The 17,335-nt window shown below is 41.6% G+C and overlaps 1 protein-coding gene across 3 annotated transcripts in view; it reads left to right on the top strand.

Moving 5' to 3' along the window:
• The first annotated feature begins 9,737 nt into the window (after positions 1–9,737).
• Positions 9,738–17,335, top strand: part of LOC135552315 (exostosin-1c-like) — an 84,978-nt gene continuing 77,380 nt past the window's right edge. The window contains exon 1 of one of the 3 annotated variants that reach the window (XM_064983869.1): positions 9,738–9,908. The gene's annotated coding sequence lies outside the window, so the exon portion shown is untranslated. Of the gene's footprint in view, positions 9,909–10,431; positions 10,986–17,335 lie in introns of those variants that run through there. The other 2 variants (XM_064983867.1, XM_064983870.1) reach the window with 2 other exon arrangements.

The raw sequence follows: 17,335 nt of genomic DNA, 5'->3' as shown, positions 1-17,335 counted from the left end.
GATACAGCACTCCATCACTCTCCTTCATGGTCAAATAGCCCTACATAGCCTGGTATGTTGGGTCATTGTCCTGTTGAAAAACAAATGATAGCTCCATTAAGCGCAAACCAGATGTGATGGCGTATCACTGCAGAATGTTGTGGTTGCCATGCTGGTTAAGTGTGCCTTGAATTCTAAGTAAATCACTAACAGTGTCACCAGCAAAGCACCCCCACACCATCACACCTCCTCCTCCATGCTTCATGGAAACCACACATGCGGAGATGATCCATTTACCTACTCTGTCTCACAAAGACATGGCAGTTGGATTTTGCGACTGCACTTGAAGAAACTTTAAAAGTTCTTGACATTTTCCGTATTGACTGACCTTCATATCTGAAAGTAAAGGACTGTTGTTTCTCTTTGCTTATTTGAGCAGTTCTTGCCATAATATGGACTTGGTATTTTACCAAATAAGGCTATCTTCTGTATACCACCGCTACCTTGTAACAACACAACCGATTGGCTCAAACATATTAAGAAGGAAAGAAATTCCACAAATGAACTTTTAACCAGGCACCCCTGTTAATTGAAATTCATTCCAGGTGACTATCTCATGAAGCTTGGTGAGAGAATGCCAAGAGTGTGCAAAGCTGTAATCAAGGCAAAGGATGGCTACTTTGAAAAATCTCAAATATAATATATATTTTGATTTGTTTAACTTTTTTGGTCACTTTATGATTCCATATGTGTTATTTCATAGTGTTTATGTATTCACTATTATTCTACAATGTAGAAAATAGTAAAAAAATAAAGAAAAAACCTTGAATGAGTAGGTGTGTCCTGGGGCCCATTGTCCTGCCATTCATCTGCTGCTATCACCTCATGTTTCAGCATGATAATGCACGGCCCCATGTCACACGGATCTGTATACAATTCATAGAAGCTGAAAATGTCCAAGTTCTTCCATGGCCTGCATACTCATCAGACATGTCACCCATTGAGCATGTTTGGGATGATCTGGATCGACTTGTACGACAGAGTGTTCCAGATCCTGCCAATATTCAGCAACTTCACACAGCCATTGAAGAGGAGTAGTTCAACATTCCACAGGCCACAATCAACAACCTGATCAACTGTATACGAAGGAGAAGTGTCGCGGTGCATGAGGCAAATGGTGGTCACACCAAATACTGACTGGTTTTCTGATCCAAGCCCCAACCTTTTTTGGGGGGGTCTCTGTGACCAACAGATGCATGTCTGTATTCACAGTCATGTGAAATCCATAAATTAGAGCCTAATGAATTTATTTAAATTGATAATTTTCCTTAAATGAACACTAACTCAGTAAAATCATTGAAATTGTTGCATGTTGTGTTTATATTTTTGTTCAGTGTATATATTTATTATTTATTGTCAATTTCGACCAGCCCATCCCAATAAAATATGGACGGCCCTTCTGGCATTTGCCAGAATTGCCAGACAGCCAATCCGCCCATGGCTAACACTACGGTGTCCAAGGGGCCAGGGTTCCGGTCTGGAAGCCCAATTTAGACTGCTCCTACAGTTTTGCTTCGGTACTGCAGTTTAACTGACGCCCTGCCCAGAAAGACAATTTCCGTACATGGCCACATAGAGAAGTCAGATTCAAAAATTCCTAATAAGACACTTTAGTCATCACTTTTGTGCACAAAACTTCCATTCACTTTGTTATAGAGTGATAAATGATGCTGGATCATCTAACCAATAGTTGGCGCTTTCACCGGTCCTCGTTTGGTAACCGTTCTGTGAGCAATAGAGATAGTTAGTTGAGTATTGGTCTCCATGATAGATAGTGGTGTAAATCAGTTCCGAATAAATGACAAGCAAAGATGACATCCTGTGTCCTCCCATTATATGTCGGCCTATTTAAGATATTACAAAATTATTCAAATAATTGTCGCTGGGACCGATTTTTTGTCTCCAGCACTCACAGCCAGAAGTTATAAACATTTTATTTTCATCCGATGTCTGCCATGTTTTTGGATGTGATGTGATGATGTCGTCGCTGCTCGCGTAGCTCCCTGTGCACACTGAGTCCTAGTACACATGTGATATTGGTCCGTTGAAACCCGGATGCAACCCGGGTATAGACGTCCATAAATCGGCGTATGCGAACGTAAGTAGATTACCTTGAAAACAATGGTCGGACATCTTGAACGCAGTCTCCAATTCTTATTATACCTCAGTGATTGTGTCCCGTCTCCTTATTCTTACATGGTATCAGAAGTAAAAACTATGACGTTTGATTGCCAATCTGTCTCCTGAAACTAGCTAACCTAATGTCATCCTCGGTGAGTGTGGACATTTACAAGCGAAAGGGAACCAGAGATGTTGTGCAAAAGAACAACACTTTTATACATGCTCGCTGAAGTCTTGAGGAAGCCCAGCAGCAGCATGTGTCTGTCCACAGGCTGACTGTGTGTGTGGAGTCTTGGTTGCTAGGCAAAGCCGGGCCCTCACCGAGCAGCACGGTCGTCACTAGCTGCCATAGCCAAATAGTAATAATTATGGATAAACCTCGCCCAGTTCTACAATTTCTCTTTTTAAAATAGTCTTTGAAACCTAACCCTAAATATAACCTTAAAGAGATGCTCTTATAATTGTGTATACATTTTAGCCAGTAGTTCTGAAAGTAGCGCTCACGAGCCAAAAACAGTCCCTGAAAATTGCGTACAATCTCACATATGTGCAGAATTGTGCACCCTTACATTGCTCTCTCTCTGCTCTGCTGTGGGTGCATCATGTGCATCTTGCTAGCTGTCACTCATATGGCAAGGTGCTGAAGCTTATTGGTTGAAGTCATTGCTAGCTCTCTCGCTCTCTCTCTCTCTCTCTCTCTGCTCTGCTGTGGGTGAATCATGTGCATGATGCGAGCTGTCACTCAGATGGAGAGGGGCTGAAGCTTATTGTCTGAAACTTGAATTGCTAGGGGGCTGGCCCACGTGGTGGAAAATGTAGGGAAAATGGCCTAGCACAGATCCAGAAAAAAGTCCCTTTCAAACTAGGGATTTTGTGTCTAATTAAGGTGAAACAGTAATTCTGCATATAGATTATGCTTATGAGCTATGAATTGACACATCCAGCCCAAAGCGTGAGGTTAAAAAAAATACTTAGTAATCGTCAAAGCTCCAGAGCATGTCTTTAACCTTAACCACACTGATAAACGTATGCCTAACCCTAACCTTTAATTGAGACCAAAAAGCTCATTTTTGTTTGCATGAAATTTTATGATATTTCCAATTTTGACTTTGGGCATTGGAATCTAGTGGAAACCGAGCAGTACAGAAGAGACAGGAGAGGAGGGAAAAAACACTGGGAGGAGGAAAAGTGTCTCGGAAAGCAGAATAAAACAAAACAATGATCGAAATGGCAGTGGCAGTTGTACGTATAATCAATGAATCAATAAAATGTATTTAGAAAGCCCTTTTTACATCAGCAGATGTCACAAAGTGCTTTTACAGAAACCCAGTCTAAAACCCCAAACAGAAAGCAATGCAGAATTAGAAACACGTTAGCTATAATTCATCCAGAGCCCTTTGACTTCTCAAACACTGGAGAATGGCCAAGATGGATGACGAGATTTGAGAGGTTTCGTCTGGCATCAGGGCTGAATACAAAACCAGAGGAATATCAGGTGAACTCTCTTAAATATGCTATGGAGGATGCCGCTGATTATATTTTGGGAGTATCAATCTACTGATGCAGATAAAAATACAGTGCATTCAGAAATGATTCAGACCCCTTGACCTTTTCCACATGTTGTTACATAACAGACTTATTCAAAAACGTATTTAAAAAAAAAAAAAATGTTCCTCGTCAATCTACACACAATTCCCCATACTTATTTACATAAGTATTCAGACCCTTTACTCAGCACTTTGTTGAAGCAGCTTTCGCAAATACATTTGCTAAATTTTCTAAAAACTAGTTTTTTCTTTGTCATTATGGGGTATTGTGTGTAGGTCGATGAGGGGGGGGGGGGCAATTTAAATAATTTTAGAATACGGCTGTAACTTAACAAAATGTGGAAAAAGTAAAGGGGTCTGACTACTTTCTGAACGCACTGTAAGTATGAAGCAGAAAAAGGAGCATTTGAGCAGCACTGTGTCTAAATGTATTATTTTATTTTTGAGAGAGCTTAATTCAACATGAGATGTCAAGATGAGGGAGAGAGTGCAGAGGCATTCATCCCAGGTGTACACAAGCTGGCTGAGCATGGTAACGTTGGAGTGCTCAAAGAAAAATTGATAAGAGACAGAATTGTTGTTGGAATAATAGACTGTCAGGGGCTGTCAGAAAAACTACAGTTCGACTCAGAAGTGACACTGGCAAAAGCTACTCAAAGAGTCAGACAAAGTGAAACTGTAAAGAAACAGCAAATATTACCACACAGCAATTCAGTAGGAGGAGTAACCACTACAAATGTGGATCCCGTCAAAGCAAAATTGTGCAAAGTGCACACACAACATACAAAGGGCAAAACAAGATGTGAAAATCTAAGTGAAAAGGAGTGCAAAAGATGTAGAGGAGGACGAGAACATAGACGGAAGGACTGTCCAGCCAAATGACATGGAATGGCAACTGCTCGGCATCTGACCGTAAGGCGCTACAGAGGGTAGTGCGTACGGCCAAGTACATCCCTGGGGCCAAGCTTCCTGACATCCAGGACGTATATACTAGGCGGTGTCAGAGGAAAGACCCAAAAACTGTCAGAGACTCCAGTCACCCAAGTCATAGACTGTTTTCTATGCTACCGCACGGCAAGCGGTAGCAAGCACGCCAAGTCTAGGACAAAAAGGCTCCTTAACAGCTTCTACCCCCAGTCCCCCCCTCCATTTGTTTTGTACACTGCTGCTACTCGCTGTTTATTATCTATGCATAGTAACTTCACCCTTACCAACATGTACAAATTACCTCGACTAACCTGTACCCCCACACATTGACATGGTACCGCCTGTATATAGCCTCGCTATTGTTATTTTATTGTGTTACTCTATTATTTTTTAGTTTATTCAGTAAATATTTTCTTAACTCTTTATTGAACTGCACTGTTGGTTAAGGGCTTGTAAGTAAGCATTTCACAGTAAGGTCTACACTTGTTGTATTCGGCGCAAGTGACAAAGTTTGATATGTCTCACACTCAATAAAAAGTGAGTTTGTCAAGGATGAAATCCATCTCTTGGGTCACAGGGCTTCTGCTTTTAGGGCTCCCAAGTGGCGCAGGCACTGCATCTCATAGGCACTGCATCTCATAATAGAGGCTTCACTACAGACCCTGGTTCGATTCCAGGCTGTATCACAACCGGCCGTGATTGGGAGTCCCATAGGGCGCACAATTTGCCCAGCGTCGTTAGGGTTTAGCCGGGGTAGGCTGTCGTTGTAAATAATATTTTTTTTCTTAAAACTTACTTGCCTAGTTTAAATAAAGGTTAAATAAAAAATATATAATTCAGGACTGGAGCCAGATCACAACAAGGTTGAGGCAATCAGGGAGAGGCCGGGGCAATCAGTGTAAAAGGGGCCTTTGCTTGCCATGGAGTTGTAAAGACCATAGTTTCAGACAATGGACCGCAGTTCTCCGCAGAGATCTTCCAAGCTTACGCTCAAGAGAACAACTTCATGCACAACACGAGCAATCCGCGGCACCGCGGAGCATGCTGTACAGACCATCAAAAATCTCTGGAAAAGAGACATGGACCAAAGCATAGCACTGTTGGTGTAGCTACCAATACCATTGGCACATGGATTCTCTCCAGCACAACTGCTCATGGGGAGACATCTGCGCACAAGCTTACCAAAAACAATGACCAAACTGCTTGCCAAGTGGCTGGATGTACAGGCTTTCTGCAAAATGGATGAGGAAGGAAGGAGGAAGCAAGCAAAGAATTTTTTATTTTTTTATTTTACTAGGCAAGTCAGTTAAGAACAATTTCTTATTTTCAATGATGGCCTAGGAACAGTGGGTTAACTGCCTGTTCAGGGGCAGAACAACAGATTTGTACCTTGTCAGCTCAGGGATTTGAACTTGCAACCTTTCAGTTACTAGTCCAACGCTCTAACCACTAGGCTACCCACTAGGCTACACTGATTTACAACCAACACCACTGCTCAAGACCACTACATGACCTCACATCTGGACAGAAAGTGTGGATCACTACAGAACAAACTCTGAGAACAGCCACAACATCGAGATCCTACTTGGTAGAGACTGACAGGGGCGTGCTCAGAAGAAACAGAATTTACCTTCATTCTGCACTTGAAGGCCTTCTTGCAAGACTGCCTTCCTACATTTCCCTTGGCTACTAAGGTTCTGCTATTTTAGAGAATGCAACTGAGGAAATGTCTGTATTTTTTCCCATTCTTAAACTGACACTGATGAGGAGTGTGTCTGATATGTTCGCAGATCATCAATTCTGGATCAAAGGAATGAAATCCAATCTTGTGAATATAAATGAAGCCTTTTGTGCTTTGAAATATAATTTGTGTTGTGCTTTGAAATATGATTAATATCATAAAAATTACTGACTAAATAATAGTATAAAGCTAGGCAATTATTTTGCTAACAGTGCAAATTCATTTCAGGTTGCTTAGATGTTTTTTTTAAATAAATAAAAAATTGTTCAGCCTACACCTTGAACACATAACGGTTTATTGTGTGGAGTAAGATGCAGCCAGTGCATTTGGGAGTCCTAAAATGTTTCCATTTGGAGTGAAAGAATCCTGGAATCCCATTGAAACTGTGACAGAGGCTGTTGCTAATCCGCAGACAGCCTGCACGGTGTTGCACAATGATGTCAGTCCTGAGAGATGGAAGATAGAAGATAGGCTAGCTACGATGTCATCATAGGAGCAGCCTGTTGACAGAGCAAGCAGGTCACCTGTGATACAAGTCAGTATTCGATGTCCATCCATGTCTGAGGACATCAGGAGATGATATGGAAACCAGCCACTAGGGGCAACAGTGAGCGCTGTTACCTTAAACTAGACAACACTTTTGTTGAGTGTTGTGGGCAGATATGGCGGATAGGCAAAAGCACCTCTGGTTCAAATCCAGCAATAGACAGTTGTTTTTGATATTTTTCTTTTAAGCCTATCACAAACCTTAATCCTTACCGTAACCATTTGGAGTTAATGCCTAACCTTACGAATTCTGAGTTAACGCCTAACATAATCTTGGAACGACACAGAGGAGTAACCAAGCACTTCGAAATTTGACATTTGGAACAAATTTAAAAGTTGACGTTTGAGAATCATGGATGAACATCTAATTCTGACGTTAGCCTGTGAGAGCTTGTCGCAGGACAGAAAACACGGAGCAGCCTCACAAAGGAGAAAGAGACTGTGAGTAGTTACATCTTTTGAACACAAGGAGGCACTAGGTGCATAGACAATGACCAGCGTTTGTGTAGGCCATATTCACAAAGAGACCATCTTACTCACATGAGCATACAACCACTTCCTTTCTCTTCATTTTGATTGTTAGCACTTTATACCGTAGGAGTACAGAAAACATGATTGACATTGTAACATGGAGGGCCTAATTAGGTAATAGCCTAAATTATGAATTACGTGTGTTTGCAATGAACACCAAGTGTGATAAAATATAAAATTACTGAATTAGTTTTGAGTGTTATTTAAATGGTATGAGATAGGCTAGTTGTTTTTCAGATTTTTCATTTTCCAACCTCTTAGCTTCCTGCTCAAACTAGAATATTATATCACCAGACAAACTCAGAATTTGTCTGCGATATAATGGTTTAGAGTTAAGCAAAGTTAATCTTGAACCCAAATCAATTGCCGACATATCGACACCTTGGGACTTTAAGGTTCTATCTATTTTGGTCAAAAATGACTTATTCACAAATAGTTGCTCTTTAGGAGGTACTTCACATGTGAGTATGTCCCATATGTGAGATATGTCAGATTTGTGAAAATGTAAACTATCAAAATAAAGTTGCATACTCAATGTGTAATCTCCCTGCAATTTAATGGGTATTTACCAATGTTTCGGCGTCACTGTGCCTTCTTCAGGGTGAAGAACCCTGAACCCTGAACCCTGCACCCCGAAGAAGGCACAGTGATGCCGAAACATTGGTAAATACACATTAAATTGCTGGGAGATTACACATGGAGTGTGCAACTTTCTTTATTTTGATAGTTTATTCGCCGTTAGTCAGCACCTCCACATAAACTATTATTCAGGGTGTGCGTAAGCTCATGTTTTTTTTAAATCAGATATGTGAAAATGTAAATCATCCCAATGAAAAGAATCTGCGCAAAAACCATTGGACTTGGTGCTATAAGGTTCTATCTACAATCCAACTACACAAAGCTGGGTTGTCAGCTGGGTTGGCTACAATGATTGTATATAAGTGATGTACTTACTGAATCTTGAAAGAGGAACACGTCACGAAATAGTTCTGAGATCTGGGACTTGAAAACTACTCATCTCAAAATCATATATTTTGCCGATAGAGCCTTATTCCAAGTCTTTGTTTATTCATAGGTTCTGGTTGTCTTTTGCAATTACTTGGATTTTTTTTCACCACTTTTTCAGAAGAATTGCCCTCACTTAAAGGAAAACTCCACCCCAAAACGATATTTTGGTATTTGTTTCATTAATCCATTGTTGATATAGTCCCAAAATATATTGCATGTCAGCAATCAAATTTTCAAGATATCTAACTTTTAAAATACAGAAATACATCCGGTATGATGCATGTTACGTGTTTTGCGTCATATGAGGCAACGTGCATCATACCGGCTGTATTTCGGTATTTTGAAAGTTATTTTACCTTGATTTCTGACATACAAAATATTTTGGGACTATATCAACAATGGACAAATGAAACAAATACCCAAAGATCGTTCTTGGGTGGAATTTTCCTTTAAGCTCTTTATGGTAAAAACAAATACATAGGCTACATGTGCATTTGAGCATGGTTAAGGCCAACTGGAGAGACATTGCTGCGTTTGTCTTTTTCTATTTAAATATGAAAACTTGCATAGGAGTATTTCACCAAAATTACAAACATAGCATATTTTTATTGATAACTACCAAGTCATTTACTGACTTTGGGTGTCAGAGACCAGAAAATGTGTCATTTTACTGATCCAGAGCTAAGCTTTAGCAAAGTTGCTAGTTCTCTATAGGATATAGTGCAATTGTCACTTTTATGAACTATCACTTTAACAAATGTGTGATGAACATTAATTAATATATTTGATGATTTGATTAGAAAGAATGAAGGGTATTATCTTTATTGAATCATTACATGTCTGTAATAAGTTTAACATTCTGTGCCAGGTCGACTTTTATGGCTGAACCCAGGTGCGTTTCCACCCCCTTAAACAATGGATTTACAAACGTCTCAGGATTTTGATGCTCTGCACTTAAAGTACATTTAAGGTGAGGACCGTAATGGGTTATGAAATAAGAATTCACTACAACATCTGGGATGTGATAACTTTGATGCTCAATATCTCAGAGCTATGTTTTGCACAAATATAACCTTATAGACCCATGGTCACGATATTTAGGGGTTCACTTCAAAGTCGAAGCCGTTCTGTGTGCGTAATTCAGAGGTTCCCAAGTCCTCCAGTTGCGCGGAACCGCTGGCCAGATGTGTGTATTTTCTATAAATAGCCTACAGCTTTGTGCGACTGAGGTACCTCGGAGCCGCGACAACCAATCACAAACGCAGGGGACGGGTTGTCTTTGGAACGTTGTGTATGTTAAAATGGACAATATATCGCAGATATCCATATCCGGTATTGCAGGATAACGTGTGCGTGCATGCGGAGGTGATTTGCAAATGCTTGGCCGAGGAGTGAAAAGGAAATCGGCTGAGAGGGGAACTGCACCTTATTTTGACCCCCCGGTGAGGGTGAGTTCTCTGTCGGGAGAAAGCAGGCGGAGCGCACTGGTGATGTAGGCAGCCCATACCCGGGATAGAGTACTATGTCTGTATTTAGTCTGTTCAACAGCCTATATCAATGACTGTATGTTGCACTCCGGAAGTAATGGGATTATTCTCAATCACATAGTACTGTATATGGACAAGTGTTTATAGGAAATGTGGTGATTCTGCATGTGATATCGTGCTCAGTGTCCAGGGGCATTGTGCCTACTGTTCAATATTAATTTCATAAGGGTACGAGAATAGCCTACGGAGTGCATGCTCTGCTCAGTCTCATACTGTCACTGTTGACATATTCTACGAGTAGCCTATGAACCCAACCGATGGCAGTGCATTTGAATGATTGGTCTATTTATAGCCACCTCGATTGTTTATTTCCCCTATGCATTGTTTCAATAGCTTCTACCGAATTGCATCAACGCCCTCGACACACTCACGCTCCGATAAAGGGAATGACACTTGTCGTGACCCAGGGATAGGCTGCAGTCTATGTCTCATATAGGCTAAAGTACTGCTGTCACGTTGAATATTCACTGAGAGGGAATCATATGAAATAATGTGCTAATTTCCTCTCTGCGGAGAAAGCGTGCCGTTTAATGTGGCTCCAGGTAGTGCGAACACCCAAATTATGCCACTGTGGAGAGTGAGAAAACTGTGATTGTAATCGCAGACATAGGCGGAGGGAATCGCCGTGGTGATTATTATTTTTATGGACGCGCCCGGTGTGTATGTTTGCGCGTGTCAGTCGTGTAACACAATCATGTTACAGAGCTCGTAAATCGAGAGGAGCGCCAGTGCATCAACTACATCGATGTATTGATCTACCCTCATGCCGCTAGAAAGGACGCTCAATTTGTATGCAAACACAACGTGCCGCTGTAGATAGAGGAGCGTCAAGAGAACAGAAGCAAGCAAGCAATTACATATTTGCTTGACAACTATTGCTGACAACTCACGAAGATTACCGACAAGGACTAAATACTTGCTTTTGAAAGTGGATGAGACTGTCTGCCTGTCATTCCCGTAGGACCGCAATAAGTACAGGTAACAACACAATAACCTAGCGGTTAGAGCGTTGGGCCAGAAACCGAGAGGTCGCTGGTTCGAATATCTGAACTGACAAGGTGAAACATCAATCGGTACTCTTGAGCAAGGCACTTAAACCCAATTTGCTCCAGGGGCGCTGTACTACCATGGCTGTCCCTGTAAAACAACACATTTCACTGCACATATTGCGTGTATGTGACATTTCTGTGATGTTTTACTCTTACGCTGTTTACTAGTTTTCTGAGGGATAGAAATATGTAGAACATGATGAAGGTTGAATGCTCTGCTTCAGAAGTCTTCTAATATGGGTGTAATTTCGCATTTGTTGCAATAGAACGATGGCATTCCTAAATGACATGTTAAATCTATAAACATAACATTATGCATGACCTTGTGTGTGTCAAAGAAATGCCATTGGCACATTTTATGATGATGGATGACCCTGTTTTTCCAAGGGTGGTCCCTCTGAGATGCCTTTCTTGCACACTCAGATTGGATACACTGACAGAGCTATAAAGCTCAGTATACCCAATTTTCAAGTGAGGTGTCACAACCAATTCTGTGGTGAAGCATTTGGTTGACACATTTAAATGGTGACATCCCCTGACAATAATTAATTTATGGTATTGACTGATGAAGCGCAGCCAAGGACGGGGACCTGGTCCAAACTGACGCCCCATAAATAATTAGAAATCAAAACACTAAACCTGTGGAATGATTTCACATTCACTGTTACCAAACAGTAATGGCTTTAAAGCTAGCTGAGGGATGGGCATGGAGAAATGCAACCACACTCAAATTAATAGACTGCAAGGATTGATATCTAAATTAGTTTGAACCATGAAGCTATACAGTGTTTGTTTGCATTGTTTACAAACATGGGAGTAAAACAAGCTTATATTTTGGGTTCTGATGGGGAATGACAGTTGAACTAAGCTCATGAGACAAGTTAAATTCATCAAGAATCAATATGTGTATATATCATTCATTTGTACGTCCAGAAACTGATACAGCAGACTCGATTCTCTTTCAGAATTCCAGATACTACTTATTATTTATCCATAATAGGAGAACGTGGTCTAGTAAAGGCATTGAAAGAATCGTCATGATGATTCTTTCAATCTGGACTAGTCTATACTGTATGACTCAGCTTGAATGTGATACCATGGTATCTAGAGATGTGGATAGGTGATTGAAAGTGACTCGGATCTCTGCTCCTCTGACAAGGATGTCGGACTCATTGCATCATTCACACTTAATATATTACCTTATTTTGTGTCGTGAAGGGCGAGGTACATCATGGCTGCAGGCTGGCTGGTTCTTGATAGGCATCATAGTGGAGGAATCAATGTTTGAATTATAGAATTGCTGGGCACTGCCATAACAAGTCACGGCACCCCCATAAAACACTGGCATCTCCTAAGCATACAAATATTATATTTTGTCCAGGCCATTCTCACACATCACTCCAACCACATGGATAAGCATTGTGTTTTTCCCTGAGCTCATTGTGTAGTCGTGAAATTGTCCTTTAGACCTGATCCAACATTACGTTTTACTTTCATCCCCGTAGTCAAGTTAATTTTCACAATAATCTGATCCCAGATCTGCATATAAGGGGGCATCTTCTGCTTGAGCCCCATGTACAGTGCATTCGAAAGTATTCAGACCCATTGACTTTTCAACATTTTGTTATGTTACAGCCTTATTCTAAAATTGATTAAATACAGTGCCTTGCGAAAGTATTCGGCCCCCTTGAACTTTGTGACCTTTTGCCACATTTCAGGCTTCAAACATAAAGATATAAAACTGTATTTTTTTGTGAACAATCAACAACAAGTGGGACACAATCATGAAGTGGAACGACATTTATTGGATATTTCAAACTTTTTTAACAAATCAAAAACTGAACAATTGGGCGTGCAAAATTATTCAGCCCCTTTACTTTCAGTGCAGCAAACTCTCTCCAGAAGTTCAGTGAGGATCTCTGAATGATCCAATGTTGACCTAAATGACTAATGATGATAAATACAATCCACCTGTGTGTAATCAAGTCTCCGTATAAATGCACCTGCACTGTGATAGTCTCAGAGGTCCGTTAAAAGCGCAGAGAGCATCATGAAGAACAAGGAACACTCCAGGCAGGTCCGAGATACTGTTGTGAAGAAGTTTAAAGCCGGATTTGGATACAAAAAGATTTCCCAAGCTTTAAACATCCCAAGGAGCACTGTGCAAGCGATAATATTGAAATGGAAGGAGTATCAGACCACTGCAAATCTACCAAGACCTGGCCGTCCCTCTATGATCACTCTGGATGAACTGCAGAGATCTACAGCTGAGGTGGGAGACTCTGTCCATAGGACAACAATCAGTCGTATATTGCACAAATCTGGCCTTTATGGAAGAGTGGCAAGAAGAAAGCCATTTCTAAAAGATATCCATAAAAAGTGTTGTTTAAAGTTTGCCACAAGCCACCTGGGAGACACACCAAACATGTGGAAGAAGGTGCTCTGGTCAGATGAAACCAAAATTGAACTTTTTGGCAACAATGCAAAACGTTATGTTTGGCGTAAAAGCAACACAGCCCTTCACCCTGAACACACCATACCCACTGTCAAACATGGTGGTGGCAGCATCATGGTTTGGGCCTGCTTTTCTTCAGCAGGGACAGGGAAGATGGTTAAAATTGAGGGGAAGATGGATGGAGCCAAATACAGGACCATTCTGGAAGAGAACCTGATGGAGTCTGCAAAATACCTGAGACTGGGACGGAGATTTGTCTTCCAAAAAGACAATGATCCAAAACATAAAGCAAAATCTACAATGGAATGGTTCAAAAATAAACATATCCAGGTGTTAGAATGGCCAAGTCAAAGTCCAGACCTGAATCCAATCGAGAATCTGTGGAAAGAACTGAAAACTGCTGTTCACAAATGCTCTCCATCCAACCTCACTGAGCTCGAGCTGTTTTGCAAGGAGTAATGGGAAAAAAATTCAGTCTCTCGATGTGCAAAACATATAGAGACATACCCCAAGCGACTTACAGCTGTAATCGCAGCAAAAGGTGGTGCTACAAAGTATTAACTTAAGGGGGCTGAATAATTTTGCACGCCCAATTTTTCAGTTTTTGATTTGTTAAAAAAGTTTGAAATATCCAATAAATGTTGTTCCACTTCATGATTTTGTCCCACTTGTTGTTGATTCTTCACAAAAAATACAGTTTTATATCTTTATGTTTGAAGCCTGAAATGTGGCAAAAGGTCGCAAAGTTCAAGGGGGCCGAATACTTTTGCAAGGCACTGTAAATTGTATCGAGGCACAGATCTGGGGTACCAAAACATTTCTGCGGCATTGGAGGTCCCCAAGAACACAGTGGCCTCCGTCATTCTTAAATGGAAGAAGTTTGGAACCACCAAGACTCTTCCTAGAGCTGGCCGCTCAGCCAAACTGTGCAATCGGAGGAGAAGGGTCTTGGTCAGGGAGGTGACCAAGAACCCGATGGTCACTCGGACAGTGCTTTAGAGTTCCTCTGTGGAGATGGTTGTCCTTCTGGAAGGTTCTCCCATCTCTACAGCACTCCACCAATCAGGCCTTTATGGCCAGATGGAAATCCACTCCTCAGTAAAAAGCACATGACAGCTTCTTGGAGTTTGCCAAAAGGCACCTAAAGGACTCTCATATGATGAGAAACAAGATTCTCTGGTCTGATGAAACCACGATTGAACACTTTGGCCTGAATGTCAAGAGTCACGTCTGGATAAAACCTGTCACCATCCCTACGGTGAAGCATGGTGGTGGCAGCATCATGCTGTGGGGGATATTTTTCAGCATCAGGGACTGGGAGACTAGTCAGGATCGAGGGAAAGATGAACGGAGCCAAGTACAGAGAGATCCTTGATGAAAACCTGCTCCAGAGACCTCAGGACCTCAGACTGGGGACAAGTCTTTGAATATCCTTGAGTGGCCCAGCCAGAGGCCAGACTTGAATCTGATTGAACATTTCTGGAGAGACCAGAAAATAGCTGTGCAGCGACGCTCCCCATCCAACCTGACAGAGCTTGAGAGGATCTGCAGAGAAGAATGGGAGAAACTTCCCAAATATAGGTGTGCCAAGCTTGTAGCGTCATACACAAGAAGACTCAAGGCTATAATGGCTGCCAAAGGGGCTTGAACAAAGTACAGAGTAAAGGATCGGAACACTTATATTTGCTCAAATTTAAGCAAAAAAATGTTGCTTTGTCATTATGGGTATTGTGTGTAGACTGAGAGGGGGAGAAAAACAATTTAATCAATTTGAGAATAAGGCAGTAATGTAGAAAAATGTGGAAAAAGTCAAGGGGTCTGAATCCTTACCAATTGCCCTGTAGATAGCATGATAAGTTGTGTTTTATATCCCACATGATCTGCTGTGTGAGCAGCACGAGTCGATGCAGAGCTAGCAGCTCTAGTTGTTCCAACCCATCTAGTGTGTTTGCTTAATCAGCCCTTGTGGCGTCGGAGTGAGAGCAGCATATTATTGAGACACATTTAATCAAGCCAGGTTGTAATTATCATTGGGTTTGGAATTGAAGGCGGTGGGAGGCTAGGCATGGGTCATTCAGGCTAGAGGTAAACATCTTATTAACCATGTAGGAGTCTCTCACAGACTCTCACCACACAGGGCAACAAGGTTGTATTGGGTAGAAACGCACAGCTATAAAAAAAAAAAAATGTCCTCATAAAAATATCAGAGCTTAATTAGGTTTATGGTCATTACGGTCCTCAGGTAATCTCTACTAAATGGAACAATTCCACACTACTAGCTCACTGTAGACAGAAAGGAACCCAATTCCGTAACAGCCTTGGTCACGAATAAAACATGCCGCCTCCATTGTAAAAAAAAAAAAAAACCCAGAGCAAATAGAATCACCTAGAAGCCCTTAATGCCTGGGTGCTTGGGCGTTGGTTGGACTGTTCCTGTTTTCCCTTTTTCCCAAAAGCACTATCTGAGATGACCGCAGTCACACCTCGACCACAACCTCAGTCATTCTTGGTCAGGTCTTCCCCACATAAACACACATCCCGACAAGCACACATTGCATGGCACAATAAGGCTAGGACTAGGAGTGCCCCTTGGAATTGCCGCTACGGTTCCCCGGCCTCTAATGACAGAGTCCAGCGCTTAATTTTAGTCTGGCTTCGCCTCTCACCTCAACGCAAGATTTGTTTTTCTTTAGGAACAATTTCCCTGGACTAACGTATGTCCAGCTTTAGTCAAGCAACACACGTTTTGTGTGTGCACACACACACACACACACACACACAGAGTCTACTAACTGAACACGTCGGCAGAAAACGGCCTAACAAGTAGCAGTTCAGCAGTTGAGTCTCTGTGTAACTCTATCACGCAGATAGACACTGACTCAGGCATGCCGACTCTGTTCGGAAAGAATTGAGTTACTATTTTAAAATCAGATGCTGCTGGTCGAGTGTCTATTTATAGTCTACTTTATATACCTATGCAAATCCTCTCCGACGTAGTAGTGCCATTTCCTCATGTACAGAGGAAATGACTACTTCCTCCAGAGTCCAACTCAAGCTCATTTCAGTTTTCTCAATGCCTTCATACATATTCCCCACCCTGATACACTTCTGTATTATTGCATCTGAGTAGCAGTCGACAGTTGCTGTAAACACAATTCCATCTACTGCTGATTCAATTGCATTTCCTTCAATAGCTGCAGAGAGACTAGTTTAGTCTTGTGGGAACAGCAGGCAAAGTTGAGGGTAGACAGTCTTCGAGGTCCTGAGGGAGGCAGAGGAGGGATGGATGGATGAGGTTTGAGCAGGCCGCCGGTCCAACTGTCACCGACACTGACTGAAGCTTGTGAACCAACAAAAAAACCAGAGATGAGGATGCAGTGTAGGCATGGGAGGTAGAGACGTCAGGGTGAGGAAGGATAACTTGGAGTTTGATTGTCTTGCTAATAAAGAGATTTCACAAGGCACCTGTAAAGTTTACGTTGGGGCTTTTAATGCTCAATGCGAACACACAGGTGACAAGTAGAAGTGCTGTGTATAAACAAACACTGATTAGTCAGAGGAAGAAGTTGCTGTATATTTCACTCCCTACTGCTTTGACGACCCATCTACTTCCTTGTGTGTTAGCCTTCCCACAATGCATTGCAGTATCCTCACACCTCTCAAGTGTCCTTCTTATTTGAATTCACTACTTACCTGAAAAGGCAAGTCACAGTCATCACAAGTATCCCCCAGAGATACCTTACTCTTTCAAGTCTCAAAGCCTTCTTGTGTGTGACAAATTACCTTCTTTCACCCCATATCTCAAGGCTAAGCTGAAATATTTC

Source organism: Oncorhynchus masou, chromosome 13 (assembly GCF_036934945.1).
Source record: "Oncorhynchus masou masou isolate Uvic2021 chromosome 13, UVic_Omas_1.1, whole genome shotgun sequence".
NCBI classification, from domain to species: domain Eukaryota; kingdom Metazoa; phylum Chordata; class Actinopteri; order Salmoniformes; family Salmonidae; genus Oncorhynchus; species Oncorhynchus masou.
Note: the sequence above shows the minus strand (reverse complement) of the source record. Positions and strands in the feature narration are given on the sequence as shown.